This window comes from Phyllostomus hastatus, unplaced genomic scaffold, assembly GCF_019186645.2.
Source record: "Phyllostomus hastatus isolate PE091 unplaced genomic scaffold, TTU_PhHast_1.1 phas_scaffold_60, whole genome shotgun sequence".
NCBI classification, from domain to species: domain Eukaryota; kingdom Metazoa; phylum Chordata; class Mammalia; order Chiroptera; family Phyllostomidae; genus Phyllostomus; species Phyllostomus hastatus.
The window spans coordinates 11,434,252-11,451,464 of record NW_025334038.1 but is presented as its reverse complement, the minus strand read 5'-3'; the positions used below and the strand labels follow the sequence as shown (position 1 = coordinate 11,451,464).

General features: G+C 34.3%; 1 protein-coding gene across 2 annotated transcripts in view; it reads right to left on the bottom strand.

Moving 5' to 3' along the window:
• The window catches only part of RAB3GAP1 (RAB3 GTPase activating protein catalytic subunit 1), a 111,188-nt gene that overhangs the window by 81,210 nt on the left and 12,765 nt on the right, over nt 1-17,213 (bottom strand). The window lies entirely within an intron of this gene.

The window sequence follows — 17,213 nt, the reverse complement described above, 5'->3', positions numbered from 1 at the left end:
AAAAAAATGAACTTCATTAAAACAAACTTATGCTTATCAAAAGACAAGAAAATTAAGGGAAGCTACTGGAGTGAAAACTCAAAATACATATACCTGACAAAGGACTCACAACCAGATACTTCAGGATAATTTAAAAAACTAAACAATTTTTGTAAAATAAGCAAAAGACATGAACACTTAGCAAAAAACAGCTATGAATGAGGGACATAAAGGAAAGAATAAACAAATGGGACCTCATCAAATTAAAAAGCTTCTGCATGGCTAAAGAAAACAGCATTAAAATGAAAAGAGAACCAACTATTTGGGAAAACATATTTGCCAATGATACCTTGGTTAAAGGTTTGATCTCCAAAATACATAAAGAACTCACATGATTCTACTCTAGGAAGACACAAAACCCAATTAAAAAATGGGCAAAGGACCTGACCAGACACTTCTCCAAGGAGAACATACAGAGGACCTGGAGACATATGAAAAGATGCTCAGCATCACTAACCATCAGAGAGATGAAAATTAAAATCACAAGAAGATACTACTTCACACCAGTCAGATGGCCAACAAATCAATAAACAAGTGTTGGAGAAGATGTGGAGAAAAGGGAACCCTAGTGCACTGTTGGTGGGAATGCAGACTGGGGCAGCCATTGTGGAAAACAGTATGTAATTTCCTCAGAAAACTAAAAATGGAACTGCCTTTTGACCCGGCAATTCCACTGCTGGGATTATATCCTAAGAGCACCGAGATGCTAATTCAAAGGAACCTATGTACCTCAGTGTTCATAGCAGCACAATTTGCAATAGCCAAGTGCCCATCCTAAGTGCCCATCACTAAATGAGTGGATCAAAAAACTATGGTACATTTATACAATGGAATACTATGCAGCAGAGAAAAGGGAGGTCCTACCCTTTGTGACAACATGGATGCATCTAGAGAACATTATGCTAAGTGAGATAAGCCAGGTGGTGAGGGACAAATACCATATGATCTCACCTTTAACTGGAACATAATCAACAAAAGAAAAAAGCAAACAAAATATAACCAGAGACACTGAAATTAAGAACAATCTAACAATAGCCAGAAGGGAGGGGGGAGGGGACAGTGGGGAGAAGGTTTTCAGGAACTAATATAAAGGACACATGGACAAAACCAAGAGGGAGGGTGGAAGCAAGGGAGGGAGGTGGGGATGGCTGGGGTGAGGGAGAATGGTGGTGGGGAAACGTAGACAACTGTAATTGAACAATAAAGTAATTTAAAAAAATTAATAAAAAAATTAAATCCAAAAAGAAAAGCTATGAGTGACCAATAAACACAGTTAACTGTGATGAATTACTAGACACTATTTGATATCAGTAGTCATTCATGAAATACAAAAGCACTATGAAATACCACTTCACACCCATAAGATGATGACTAAAATTAAAAATGTGACAATGTCAAGTGTCAGAGTGAATGAGCAACCTGGAATCCTAATACATTGCTCAGAACATAAAATAGTACAACCACTTTAGAAAATAATTTAGCAGTTTCTAATAAAATTGAACATAAGACCTAGCAATTCCACTAAGAACATACTCAAAAAAATCAAAGCATGGGTTCAAAAATTATTCACAGAAGCTTTATTAATAAAAGTAAAAAATGGAGACAATTTAAATATCAACAGGAGAAAGGACAAACACACTGTGACATTGTCATACAATACAAAGAATGATATGGGCAACACTATTTTTAAAGCACTATTGAGCAAAAATGTCAAACACAAACAGTGTATGCATATTGTATGACTCTACTTATATAAAGTTCAAGAACAGAAAAAACACTCTATGTAAGTGAAAGAAAAAAGAAGTGTGGGATTACAGTTGTTGGGGTGTTTTGTTTTGTTCTACCTACGAGATTGACTGAAGAGAAACAAGGATTTTTCCTGTGATGGTGAAAATGTTCTACATTTTTATTCAGATGGTGGTAACTAACAAGGTATATACTTTGTCAAAACAAACTGTATACTTAAATTTTGTACATTTTACTATAAATTGTATCCCATAAAGCAAAAAAAGGATTTTTTAAAGAGACAAGGAAATGGGTATAAGGGAAAGAAAAATGTTCTTAAAAAAAAAGATAATGGCAATTATCAAGAACAACATGTACTAGATCATTGTAATTTGGACCCAACAATCCTTTACACTTATCATTCAACTTAATAATGAGATAACCAATGAAATATTGAGCCAGAACTCTGGAGGACCAAAGAACTCCACAGGATGAAGGTCACTCTTTTATAGTGGAGCCCTTCACAATATCTGGCCCAGACGATTTTATCTTTACCCTATTATACTTCTTCTACATGGTTCTCTTCCTAAAATATAAATCTTCTCCATTTAAAATACTTTAGTAGCTTTCTATAATTTATGTGAGTGACTGCTAGTGATTTTTAATCACATTCTATCAGTAAAAAATGTTTGAATATTCATCTCCAAAAAACCCTGGAATTATCTTCTGGTGGGTGGCCCCCTTGCAGTACAGGCTTCCCCTGCTAGGTGAGTGTTCTAGGAACCCATCAGTGTATCAGCTGTCATTGTTATGAGAGGCTTCATTTGGCTTCAGTCAACTTTTTTTAAAACTCTTTCAACTTGTTTGCCCATTACATGATGGGTAATTTATAAGCACACCTGGCTACACCTTGCTGAGAGTGTTCAGCAGTTTTTGACCAAAACTAGCATGGCCCCCATGCCCCACCCTCCCTATACCTGCTTTCACCAGTGACTTTGTTGTTTCTCCCAGATGAAAAAAGTCCTCAATGGGAAACATTTTGCAGATGTGGAGGAGGGGAAACAAAAAACGGTAGAAGCACCAAAAGGCATCAAAACTAACAGGCTCGGAAACTGTTCTGAGCAGTGGAAAATGTCTCAATAAGTAAAATAGACATTTATGTAAGAATAAATACACAATTTTTTATAATTCCAGCTTTATTGAGTCTCTCATGTATTTTTATTTATAAATTAAACAAGTGTATCAATATATTATGCATATTGTACAAAAAACAAAAATTGACATTAAAAATGGATGTAAAATATAACATAATTACAAGTCAGATACTCAAAAGGCTTGTGACAAGTACCTCTAACAGTGGGATATACCTACACTGGTAGAAACATTCTACACAGCCCATACGTGTGGTCCCACCCCTTTCCAGTTTTATCTCCCACAGCTACCTTCTACCCACTCTGTGTTACAATTATACCTAATGACTTGTGTTTCCCCAGAGGTGTGCTATCTCCTTCACACCTGTGCACAGGCTATTTATCCTGCTTTTCTCTAATTTATTTCTCTTAGCATATTTTTATTGATACATTTTTCAAAATGCAACCTAAATGGTAATTCCTGTAAAAAAAATCCTTATCTCCACGCAAGTTGGTAATTCTTTCTCAATATCATGTACAAATCACTAGAATGACACCTATTCTAATAATTTATTTATACCTGTGTTTCTCCATTAGATTATGAAAAGCAAACACTATTCTATTCTTCTATGCAGCCCAGGGCTTAAAAGTGCCTATATGCTTACTAGGTATCTTAGGGATTACTGTTTTTCAATAGTTATAAATAGTAAACCCCCATATGACCTAAAGGTGCTGGGAAATACCAGTGTATTACCCAAATACAATTACATCGATTTGAATAAAATACACTCTGATCTAGTTTAACAACCTGAAATGGCACACAAGCCAATCCAAAAGGTATTCTGACTTGAACTAACATATGCACATCAGAGTCCTCATGTTGAGTTCTTGGTGGTATTATTTCCTCACTGAACAGGTTAGACACAGATGGGTAAGCTCACTGCCTTCCTGGATTAATAGATTTTCTATAATATCTAAACATAAGACATCTTTAGGATTTACTGGTTTCCATAATCTAATTTCACATCTTAACAGCCTAACATGTAAAAATACAATCTTCTATTTTAAAAATAGAAATTTCACAATTTAAATTGTTGTTTAACAAATTAAATTTTTTTCTTCTACTGACATAACCCCACATTTTGAAAAGAAGAAAAATATAGTAAAGCATTAAAAAAAAAAGAATTTTTCCATTTCTTTTTCTGAGGAGTGTAGTGCTGTGATTCTCAGCCTAATTGGACTTTACAATCACCTCAGAGGCTTAAAAAATGTACTGATAACTAGGCTCCACAATAGATCAATTAAATCAGAATCTCTGAAGATGACCTACATACTAGAATTTTCCAAAAGCTCCCCACAGATTCTAGTGTGCAGCCAGGGTAGATAACCACTTCATACAAAGCTAAAAACTAAAGTTTTCATCCACTGGTAGAAAAAAATCCTGTTGACTATTTGCAATATCACTGTACAAATATTTAAAAGCCATACATGGTGGGACAACTGGATATCCATATGCAAAAGAATGAAGTTGGACCCTTTCCTTACACTAGACATTAAAATTAACTCAAAATAGTTTGTGGATCTAAATATAACAGCAAAAAATATAGATACCATCAAGAAAGTGAATACACAATCCACAATAATACACACTACCACGTGGAGAACGGGAAAAAATATTTGCAAATTACACTCTTGTATATCTCATAAGGAACTTATCTCCAGAATATATAAAGAACCCTTACAAATGAGTAAATAAAATAATCCAATTTTAAAATGGGCAAATGATCTGAATACACAAATGATCAATAAGAACATAAAAAGATATTCAACATCAATAGCTATTAGGAAAATGCAAATCAAAAAGCCACAATGAGATATCACTTCATATCCACCAGCATGGTTATAATCAAAAAGACAGTCGAAATTCAATATTATATTTTTACAGGTGTACTAATTTTTATAGTGTAATTTATTAACAAAAACCTCAAAATAAGTCAAGTTTCACATTTTCAAGGAAGCTGTACATGATTAATCAGTGGTGTTTTACAGTGTAATTACATTTATTTTTATAACATTTCTATACAAATTTTATTCTTTTAGAAACAGAGACCAAAGAGATGGTTACTAGAGGTAGATTTTTAGAGCAGTGACCATATAACATTGTTTGTCTTTCAGGCAACTCTCCATAGGGTTCTTTAGCCAAGGTTTTGTTAGATTCTTAGCAGCATTCAGCTCATTATGTTCTAAACCAGCAGTTACGTATAATGCTTTATGCTTTATGGTCTGCTAGCCGAACTGGGGTAGGGTTGACATCTTAGCTGAAACGCCTGTCTTGTGCATATGACCAAATAGAAAAACAGTTCACTTCTCCCAAGATGTAAGCCAAGTGAACATTCAAACACAGTTACAATTCTCTTTGAAGGAAAAAAATCTATTTACTCTTAACAACATAATTAATCAGATCTGCAACTAGATGAACTAAACATCCACCTCAAAAGTAAAAGAAGAAAATCTTAATTAGATGCTCCAAAGCATTCTTTCATTAGTGTAACTTCTTGCTCTATATATTCCCTTTCAAAATTGTTTTTGTAAATTGTATACCAAAATAAGTGAGATGACTTGCTGTTTGGATTTATTAAGCAATAAGTTTAAACCACAGCCAGAAGTTAATAAACTCTACCAAAAAAAAAGATAATATCAAGTACTGGTAAAGTTGTGGAGAGAGCAAGACATTCACACATTGCTGATAGAAATGTAAAACAGTATAGCCACTTTGAAAGAGCCCAGCAGCTCCTCAAAAGGTTAAAAATAAAGTTACGTTACAACCCAGCGATTACACTCCTAAATGTACATCCAAAAGAAATGAAAACATACACCCACACAAAAACTTTACATAAAGGAATGTTTATAGCAGCATTATTCATAATAGCCAAAAAGTAAAAATAATGCAAATGTCAACCAACTGACCACAAAAAGAAAATGTAGTAAATCCATACAACAGAATATTATATAGCAATGAAAAGAAATACTAATAAATGCTACAATATGGACCGATCTTGTGAAAAAGCTCATTACAAAAGGCTACACATTTTTATTCCATTCATTCAAAATGTCCACAATAGACAAATCTATAGAGACAGAAAGTAGATTAGTTATTGCCTAAGGATGGGAAATAAAAAGAAGACTTCTAGTAGATATGGGGTGTCTTTTGGGAGTGATAAAAATGTTCTAAAATTGACTAGTCAACATATTGTACAAAAAACTATTGAGTCATACACCTGAAATTGGTGAATTGTATGGTGTATCAATTGCATCTTAATAAAAAGTTCGGCCCTGGCTGAGGTAGCTCAGTGGATTGAGCACAGGCTGTGAACCAAAGCATCACAGGTTCAATTCCCAGTCAGGGCACATGTCTGGGTTACAGGCCACAGGCCACAGCCCCCAGCAACTGCACATTTATGTTTCTCTCTCTCTCTCTTTCTCCCTCCCTTCCCTCTCTAAAAATAAATAAATAAAATCTTTAAAAAAACGCACACACACACACCAAAACATGAGACTGGATAAGATCAGAATATTAAAAAAAAAATTCGGACTGAGAAGACTATTTTCATCACAGTATTTTTCATCTCTCTATTCTGTCTGAAAAGACATCCCAGGCAGTTTCGAATCTGAACGCACAGGAATCTTTAAAAATAGAGAAGATAACAAGATACTCACTGGGTATTTCATCTAGTTCTGGAATTAAACCATTTCTCTAGTCACAAGTGACTCAAACTATATAGAAGTAGTTTTCCCCAAACAAAACAAATCTGCATGTTTGCTGGTGAAGTAGCATGGAAATAAAAACCCAACAGAACTCAATTCCAACAGATATCTAGTCTCCTGATGATCACAAAAAGTAACCCCAAAAGATAGCAAAAATGTGAAAAAATATATTTAATCTAGAAGGCTAATATTGTTCTATCTCTAACCACTTTGTTACAAAGGAGATTTGCTACATTTAAAGAATTTTTGTTTGCAGCAAAATGAGTATGAGATATGGTTTGTGACATTAATGTTTGTTTCATGGCAAAGTTTCCAGTTCAGTATATTTATTATGCAGTCATAGATATAGCTATTTGGTCATGGCAACTTGAAATTAATTTTTTAAAAAACTACATCTAATAAAAAAATCCAGACATCTATGTATCTTCCACTCTTCTCAGATAGTCTAGCTAGCCCTCAGCCTGGATTAGGATCTTTCCACTAAGAGTACAGAAGTAAAAAGGGACATGATATTAGAACTCAGTCTAGAAGCTTGTCTGCATGCAACTGTGATTTTAGTTCCAGAGGGTTATTAAATACCCTAACAAGAGAAACTTAGAAACACAAGGGAACTTGAGACTAATCCCCAGTCAATCAGTTAAGAACCAGGATTCATCCAGAGAACATTCAACTACCTAAGAACTAAGAGTAAGAGTTTCTGGAAAAAGAGGACACAGTCAACTACAAGTGGACCATAACAAGTATAATAAACTAATCCTCAGGAAAGAGAACTAGTCAAGTAGATTCCAGTAGGCAGAAGACATACTGGTCGGCACAACTATGGCTTCTTTAAAGGCAGCAAGTACTCTTCAACACCACCTAGGACACTCAACACCATTAGGGGGGCTTGTGCCTGCCTTGGCAGACAGAATTGACACGACTTTCTGAGTCAGCCTGGCTGGCAATGTAAGCTGTTTCACTGCTTTATCGGATCTCGCCATCCATACAGCTTTATATATTCACCACATATATGTATAGACACCAAGATTTTAATTCAAGGATTTTACAAATACTTTTTAAAAGTAAAAGCAGACTGTACAGATTAATTACCTGCCTTTCAGAATAAGTACACCTACCAAGTGTCTAAGCCAAATAATTCACATGTACTTATGTATGTGTGTATGCGCGTATAAAATCTTGTAACTGTGATGTGTGTCAACTCCGTTCATAGATGAGAAAAGGTTTAGATTTAAAAACTTGACCATGAAATGGTAAAGCTGGAATTTGATCCACCATGGCCCCGTTCTTTCTACTAGAGGTTAAGACAGATACACATACACACACACACATAAACGTATGTATATATATGTGAACAAATATATCTGTATAAATTCCATAGTACATATGTGAACAAGAGAAGCAGAGAAAACAATTTATGGTTCAAAATTTAAAGAGATGATTGGATAAATGCCAGCTCAGGGAGTCAGATATAGATTCATTCAGAAAATTGAATTCCAGTTAGCCTTTAGTTAAGAAGAAACAGGCAAGGGTCTGGGGCAAGAAATTAGATGTCAAATTCAGGGAACAGATAGCCCAATTCAACTGAAGTTTCCTATAGGGCAGCGATTTTCAACTGGCATGCTGCAAGAGGCACACCAGTGTGCTGGAGAAACTTATAAAATATGCAATACCTGACTATTAAGTCAGGGGCACTGACCTCTTTTCCCTTAGACTATCAAATAAAAAACTGACTATAGCCAACACAACAGCTGTCTGGTACAAATGAATCAAAATTATACCTGTTTTTTTTTGTCAGATTGGCAAAAGTTTTATATTTTGGTGTGCCATAGAATTTTGGTCGTTTATGTGTGCCATGAAATAAAAAAGGTTGGGAATCAATGTTAAAAGGGAAAAGAGAAAAATAGGTAGAGAAAGCAGAGAGACCGGGCATAGATGCCTGAGTTTAGACTTCATCCTGTAGGCAGTACAGAGCAACTGTAGGCTTCTGTGTAGGCTTGCAACATAGTGACAATATCAGTTTATGAAAATTCTCCTGGAAGGAAAGAAGAAATGGGCAAGATTTAAGGTAAGATGAAAGCAGGAAGAAGTGAGGAAAAAGGGCATGCTCAGTGATTATACTGGGAAGACTATATCTCAGGACAGATCTCTTAGGTTCACAGAGTAGCTCTACTATTGGCTAAGTAATCTTGGGCAAGTTACTTTCCGGTCTGTGCCTCAATTTTCAGCATTAAAATAAGAATAAGAATAATAGTATCTATTTCACAGGAATGTTTTTGAAGATTAAATGTGATGATATATAAATAGTGCTTAATAAGTGCCTAGTGCATACTAAGCACTCAAGTGTTTAACCATTATACTATTATTAAAAAATCAAAAGTAATGTAAAAAGTTCTAAATTACTGTAGAAGCTGGCCCATTACACAATACTTAGAATCTAAGTCATGTAATGTCATCCAAGATGTTACTGAGTGTCACGGGTAAGGTGGTTAGGTCTAATAAAAACAATGGCCACAGATATGGAGAACAGAGGACACTGGGTTCTGTTTTACATTTAGAGCAACAACTAGAGACTGATGGTCAATCAGGACAAGGCCCAACCTAAAGCAGCAATATGGGAATCTCAGACTAATTCCAAAAATATCTGTAGACCTTTAAAACACCTGAAAGTAAAAGGAGGAAATGAGGAGTATAAAACTTTGAGTAGCTGCTACAAGCAAAAAGCCAGGAACTTGAAAATAAGTTGCCGTGAAATATACCTTTTTCATTAGTTGCATATTTTACTGCCATTTGGTTAAACTTGGAGATAAAGACATTCACAATTTAAAACCCAATGAATGTAACTTAATCTTTGATTTCTAATGTTAAAAGAAAATATATTTCAAAGAACCAGTAAATATTAAAAAACAGAGAAGCGTAAATATATAATCTTTGGGTCATGGGGCCCTTTGTACATGGAATCTAGAAGTCAGAAAGGGAGAGACTACTTAAAAATATAAACCCTTCTTAACTTACTCCACACACAAAGATTACCTCAAAATGTATCAAAATTCTAAACATAAATGTCTTATTAGAAAATATAGGGTAAAGCTTCACAACATTGGACTTGACAATGATTTCTTAAACATGACACCAAGCATAGTCGACGAAAGAAAAAATAGATAAATTTGCCTTCATTAAAATCAAAAACTTTTGTGCATCAAAGGACACTGTCTACAGAGTGAAAACACAGGATGGGAGAAAGTATTTCCAAATCATATAGCAGATAAAGGATTAATTTCCAGAGTACATTAAAGAACTCTTACAGCTTAAAAAAAAAAAAAAAAGCAAAATGATCTCCAAAGCAGATATACAAATTGCCAAGCAAGCACAAGAAAAGGTACTCAACATCATTAATCATTATGGAAATGCAAATCAAAACCACAAAATAGTATTTCACACCCATTAGGTTGACTTCTATCAAAAAAACAAGTGTTGGTATGGGTGGAGAGAAAATGGAACCCTGTACGTTGCTGGTGAAAATGTAAAATGGTGCAGCTGCTATGGAGAACAATGTGATGGTACCTTAAAAATTAATATATGATTCAGGAATTCCACTTCTGGGTATATACCCAAAAGAACTGAAAGCAGGGACTCAAACAGATATTTGTACACCATGTTCATAGAAGTATTATTTGCAACAGCCAAAAGGTAGAAGCAACCCAAGTGTCTATTGACAAATTATCAAAATATGGTATATACATATAGTGGAATATTATTCAGCCTTAAAAGGAATGAAATTCTGACTCATGCTGTAACATGCATGAACCTTGAAGACATTATGCTAAGTAAAACAAGCCAGACACAGAAGGATAAAGATTATATATGATTTCTCTTCCATGAGGTTGCTATTGTCTAGTAGGTACAGTTTGTTTGAGATGCTAAAAAAGTTCTGCACGTGGACTGTGGTAATTAATTACTACACAATGTGAATGTAATTAATGCCACTGGACTGTACACTTCTAACAGTGGTTAAAAGGATAAATCTTTATTTACCATTTTTATTATGTATTTCAGCAAAAAACATATATAAACTTTGTAAGACAAAAGACATTCAAATTTTTAAAAATGACACACTGGGGAAATTATTTGCAACACAGAGTTAATGTTCATAAAAACATAAAAGCCCTTTTATAATTCAGTAAGATAGCAGAAAATTGGTCAGTTATATATAACAAGCAATAAAAAGGGAAATTCTGGTGTCTAACAAACATGAAGAAAGACTCAATCTCACCAGTGTTCAGGAAAACATAAATAAACATCAGATGGCTTTAGTCTCTTATACTGATTAAAATAGTGTTGGAGAAGTGAGGAAATGGGTGCTTTCATATGCCATGTGTGAGGAGATAATAAGTACACTTAATCTTATCTTGGTGGAAAATAAGGCCCTATCAAAAATAAAAATCACATCCCCTTTGGCCTGGTAATTCTACTTTCAGAAATCTGTTGCAGAAATATTCATACAAGTATGGAAATATATGTACAATAATGCTTACTACCCCAGGACTATAGCTGCAAAACTGTAAATTAAATATCCTTCACAGGAATATGCATAAACACATTATGATACAGCCATACATTTAATGGACTATAGTTCAAGCATTAAATAATTAGAGGCCTATGTCCCAGCTTGGAAAGAAGCCAACAGAATATAAAGTTTAAAAAAAAAGGGCAGCTGATAAATCATCCTTTTTTGTTTTAGATTCCTTAGGTAAAAACCAACTTTTTTATTTATAGATATTCAGTTCAGGAACAGGTATATTGAGTAAAGTCACATTTGAGATACTCTGAACTGTTGTTCAGAGTAGAGCATGATATAAACCCTACATTTAAGTAGCATGTCATACAAGTATAAAATTTAACAAATATGTTTAAAATAACATTCATTTAACAAACAATAAATCATCCTTTCTAAAAATATGTACATATCTTTCTTTTTTAAATAGCTAGGGTCCACATATGGATAGAACAAACTGTTAGAAGTTGTTAGTTTAGCCCTGGCCTAGTAACTCGGTTGCAGCATCATTCCATGCAACAAAAGGGTGCAGGTTGGATTCCTGGTCAGGGCAGATACCTAGGTTGCATATGGGGGGCAACTGATCACTGTTTCTCACAATGATGTTTCTTTCTCTCTCTCTCTCTCTCTCTCTCTCTCTCTCTCTCTCTCTCTCTGTCTCTAGCGCTCACTCTCTCTCCTCACCTCCCTTCTAAAATCAATAAACATATCCTCTGGTGAGGATTAAAAAAATTTTTTTAAGTTATTAGTGCTATCAAGTAGATGGGTGGAAGAGAAATGATGAGAAAGGAACGACCATATTTTTAATATATACATGTGATTTGGTTACATTATTCTGTAATTCAAAGTTTTTAGATTTTTAATGAAAGGATTTGGGGCTCACAAACAGAAAATGGAAAGGACAGAGGAAACGATTTGGTGTACCTGACTCTGCAGGACAACCTTCTAGGCCATATGACAAATATCGTGCCCCCAAATATTTCTCTATATAATTTTAAAATGTTTACTTACATTTATTACATTTTTCTGAAATTCCACAAGCATTCTTTTAAAAGCATTAAAACTTAAGTACTAAATGATGGAAAGGAATTTAGGCTAGGAGCCCAAAAGCACTTTCTGTTGAATAACTTGAATCGCTCCTAGGATAAAGAACTCTGCTTAGAAGAATAACAATTTTGACTTCATTTTTATTTTTCCTTTAGCAGTTTTGTAAAATAGGAAATCAAAATAACTTTGTAAGGTTAAGTGATTATCATCCATTCAAATATTTTTAAAAAGATTTTATTTATTTTTTTTAGAGAGAAGGGAAGGGAGGGAGAAAAAGACGGAAAGAAACATCAATGTGTAGTTGCCTCTCACGTGCCCCAACTGGGAATCAAACCAGTGACCCTTTGTTCACAGCCCACGCTCAATTTACTGAGCTACACTAGCCAGACTCAAATCTTTCTTAAAAAAATTTAAAAACACTACTTAACCTTAAGTGAAATCAGTCATTTATTTTGGAGATGGAAGTAGAAAAAGGAAAACAAAGGTAAGAATTAAGTAATTTCAGAGCATTCAATACTGAAGGGTAGAGCTGGCTGGCAAAACTTGAGGCTGTGAGTTGCAAGGGCCAGGATACCAAAAATGGTAAAGGGCTAAAGAAGTAGAAGTATAATAAGGTCAAATTTCACTGACTTAAAAATGTTTACTCCTCAGTGTCGATTCCCAGACAGGGTACATGCCTGGGTTGTAGGCCATGACCCCTAGCAACCACACATTGATGTTTCTCTCTCTCTTTCTTTTTCCCTTCCCTCTCTAAAAAGTAAATAAATAAAATCTAAAAAAAAAATGTTTACTCCTCTATATGAGAGTAAGCTATACTTTCCACACAGACCTGTTGTACTCATCATACCAACCAATTATCCCAAAGTTCGTGTTCAAGGAACCCTTTGGATATGTATTCCACCAAAACAAAATGTTAATTTTTAAAATAAATGCATACAAAATAAAACTTTTTTAAAAATTTAGATTTTATTTACTTTTACAGAGAGGGGAAGGGAGGGAGAGAAACATCAATGTACTAAAGATACATCAATTGGTTGGTTGCCTCTTGCGCACACCCAGCCCAGGCATATGCCCAGACTAGGAATCGAACAGATCACCCAGTGGATTGCCCCAACGCTCAATCCACTGGGCCAAACGAGCCAAGGCAGAAAATAAAAATTAAAATAGTAGTCGTCATTTATCCTTTTTTGAGTTACATGCCTTTTAAGCATGTGATGAAAGCTCTGGACCATCTCCCAAGAAAGTCATGCATATTCACATTAAAAATGAATCACATATACAATTTTAAAAGACCACAGACTCTTGGTTAAGAATTCCTGTTAAACATGATGGTGAAGTCCCTCTGTCCACAAAGAGCTATTTATCTTTTTAAATGATTTAATTCTAACACGATAAAACCTAATTTCCATTATAATTTTCTTAAATAACTGAGTTCAGAGATCTAACTTGGGATTAACTGCATAAACAACTCTAAGTCATCAACTATACATTTCATGGAGAAAAGAACACAGGAATACTGATAGCTGAGAGCTGAGAAAAAAGGACTATGGAGTAAAGAGGTAAAGGATTTAACAATCTGGAAATCAGGAAGGCAGAGAGAAAAGGTTGTTTTAATACACAGAAAGTAGAGGAACAATTCCTGGTACACAATATGAACTATATTAATGTATGAATAAAAGTAAAAATAACAAAAGCAAGTACTTAGAAAAAAGGAACTTTTATAACATAGCCCCAGAAATAGGGAGAAAAATTTAGTATTTGTGTACTATCCTTAAAATATATTTCAAACATCTTCCCTGTACAGAAAAATCCAATCACAATTTTCACTAGCTATTTTTACAAATTTTTAGAAAATGGCTCATCTATTAGACTTGTAATTGTACTATATAAAAAATTCATTATAAGGAAAAAAAAATCAAGTTATTAATCCAAAATCAAAGAAGAAAAAAGGAAACAAATTAGTCAATGGAAGAAAAATAAAATAAAAATGTAAAGAAAAGGGTTACTCACAAAACTAAATGTCGAGAAATTATAGTTACTGACTTTAAAATGTACCAGGTCACCCAGAAAAAAAGACTTGCTACCTTTAGAACTTTTAAAAATGCCACTATCATATTAACAAAACTCCAGGCAATTAAATGTATACACTATATATCTTATGCAAAAGGAACACAAGTTCAGGGGGTTAGGTATTCTAATACCTAATTGGGGGTCAACCAACAAAAATTTATTGAGCACATACCAGGTGGCATGTATGTATCTTGATAAATGAATTAGCAAATTAATTATTTTAATGGCTTTGAGTCATACTCTGATAAAAAAAGGTACAGCAATCAAGATGGAATTGCAAATTCTCTCATAAATGACTATAGTTAATTTTTTGCTAAAAATATTTCTTGTCACATCTAGTGTAACAAAAGGTGATCTATATCAAACCAACTAGTAAGATTTAAGGGCATCATTTAATGGAATTGAGAATTAATTTATGAATAGCTCACACAGCCAACTTATGTTCATTCTTTACTGTTATGTTGTAGAGATATCATAACAATAAATAGCCTGAAATAAAGTGAGCAAATGGTTTTGGTTAGAACCTTTTTTGTTTACTTTAGAAATATTTTTGTGTAGTTCTATTTGTTTTAGTGGCACATATCCCATACAAATTAAAGTTCAAAGTGAAATTCACAATGTATATTGAAAATTTTATTTATGACAGAGAAAGATAATTGTGCTACAACTAAATGGCAAGCAAAAAAAGTCTTTAAATATATAAAAAAGAACTAAGAAATAGCAACTAAAAATGTCTCAACAGACTCTTAGTATCTCAGATTAATCCTGAGCTTTTTCACCATAATATAGTACATGAAATTACATATTTGGAAAAGAGAGTTCCTTTTCAACCCCCTGAAAGGCTCTCTAGGGAGCAACAGGGGTCGCCGACCACACCACGAGAATTGCTGATCTAAGGGTACTCTAATCTGTGCACATCTCAGGACTGCAGAGTGATGGAGCTTTGTTGACTATAGGCAACAGAAGACAAAGTTCAAAGATGGCAAGGAAGTTCTAAGATTAAAGCGTAAATTCTAGAAGCCAATAGGGAATAAGCCCCAAAATTTGCATATAAACTCTGTCTCAAATCTTGGCTCTCTGCTAAATCACGCTCATGCAGTGGAGACTCCAGGATACAGTGAAACGCAAGAAAGTGCGGGGGGGGGATATTTCAGCCGCTGTCACCACTTAGAAGAGAATGGAGTTTTAATCCAGACAAATGAACTGCTTAATAGAACAAAAAACAAACAAAACTCTTATTAGAGGACCACTACTGAAATTAGTCACTTTATTTCACTCAAGATATAACTATAAGATTAAGAAATTACTGGTATACCCACAACAAAAAGAAAATTTTTAAAGCCATGATGACGTGACCTGTACTAAACTCAAAAGAATACAATCAACTTCTATACCCAAGAAGCCCTAGGTGTTAAAATGGCTTTTCACTAGCTATAATAAATATGTTCAAGGACAAATTCAGAGATGAGAAACCTCAGAGAATTGGAAATTATAAACAGAACCAAATAGAAATTGTAAATCTAAAAAACTACAATAACTGAACTGGAAGATACATTACCTGGGCTTAATAGGAAATTGGAAACAGCAGAAGAAACACTAAAGGAACTAACTCAAAGGTAACTCAAGAGAAATAATCAAACAGAAAAAAAAACTTGAAGACAGCAGAGCCTTAAGAGACCTATGCCTACAGAACAGTAGTAAGAGGTCAAAGATAAATATAACTTAGTCACAAAAAAATACAGACAATGGGGCAAGAAAATATTTGAGGCAATAATAGCCAAACTTCCTTAATTTGAAGAAAAACAAAAAATTTATTCAGAGAAAAAGTCAAGCCAATCAAGGAAGCACAGAGGGTCCCAATCAAGAGGAATCCAAAACGGCCCATTCCAAGAAACATCATAATTAAAATGGCAAAAGACAAAGAAAGAATCTTAAAGGCAACAAGGAAGTTTGCCTACAAGGGAGCCCCAATAAGGCTAGGAGCTGACTTGTCAACAGAAACACTACAAGCCAGAAGGGAATGGCAAGGAATATTCCAAGGAATAAAAAGCAAAGGCCTGCAACCAAGACTATTCTACCCGTCAAGGTTCTCAATTAAAATGGAAAGTGAAATAAGGAGTTTCCCAGACAAAAGAAGACTGAAAGAATACACCTCCACCAAATAAGTATTCCAAGATAAGCTAAAGGGAATGCTTTAAGAAGAGGAAGAAAAACAGTGAAAAGAGAGAGGAATGCAGGTACAAAGGGGGTAAAGTGGCAATGAATAAGTACCCACCAATAATAACCTTAAATGTAAATGCATTAAATACTCCAATCGAAAGACACAGGGTACCTGAATGGATAAGAAAACATGACCCTAAAAATATGCTGCCTACAAGAGACCCATCTCAGAACAAAACATCTACACAGATGGAAACCGAAGACTTGGAAAAAAATATTCCAGGCAAATAGACAAGGAAATAAAGCTGGAATAGTAACACTTATGTTAGAAAAAATAGAGTTCAAAACAAAGTCCATAAAAAGAGACACAGAAGGACACTTCATAATAGTAAAGGGAAGAATCCATCACGAAGACATAAATATTGTAAATTTACATGCACCCAACATAAGCGCATCCAAATATATAAGGAAAATCTTGGAGGACTTCAAGAAAGACATAGACAGCAATACAATTATAGAAGGGGATTTTAATACCTCACTCTCAACAATGGATAGATCTTCCAAACAAAATATCAACAAGGATATTGCAGCACTGAACAATGCCCAAGATCAAATGGAATTAACTGATATATAGAGAGGCTTTCATCCCCAAAAAGGAAAATACACATTCTTTTCAAAAGCACATGGAACATCTTCCAAGACAGACCACATGATAGGACACAAAA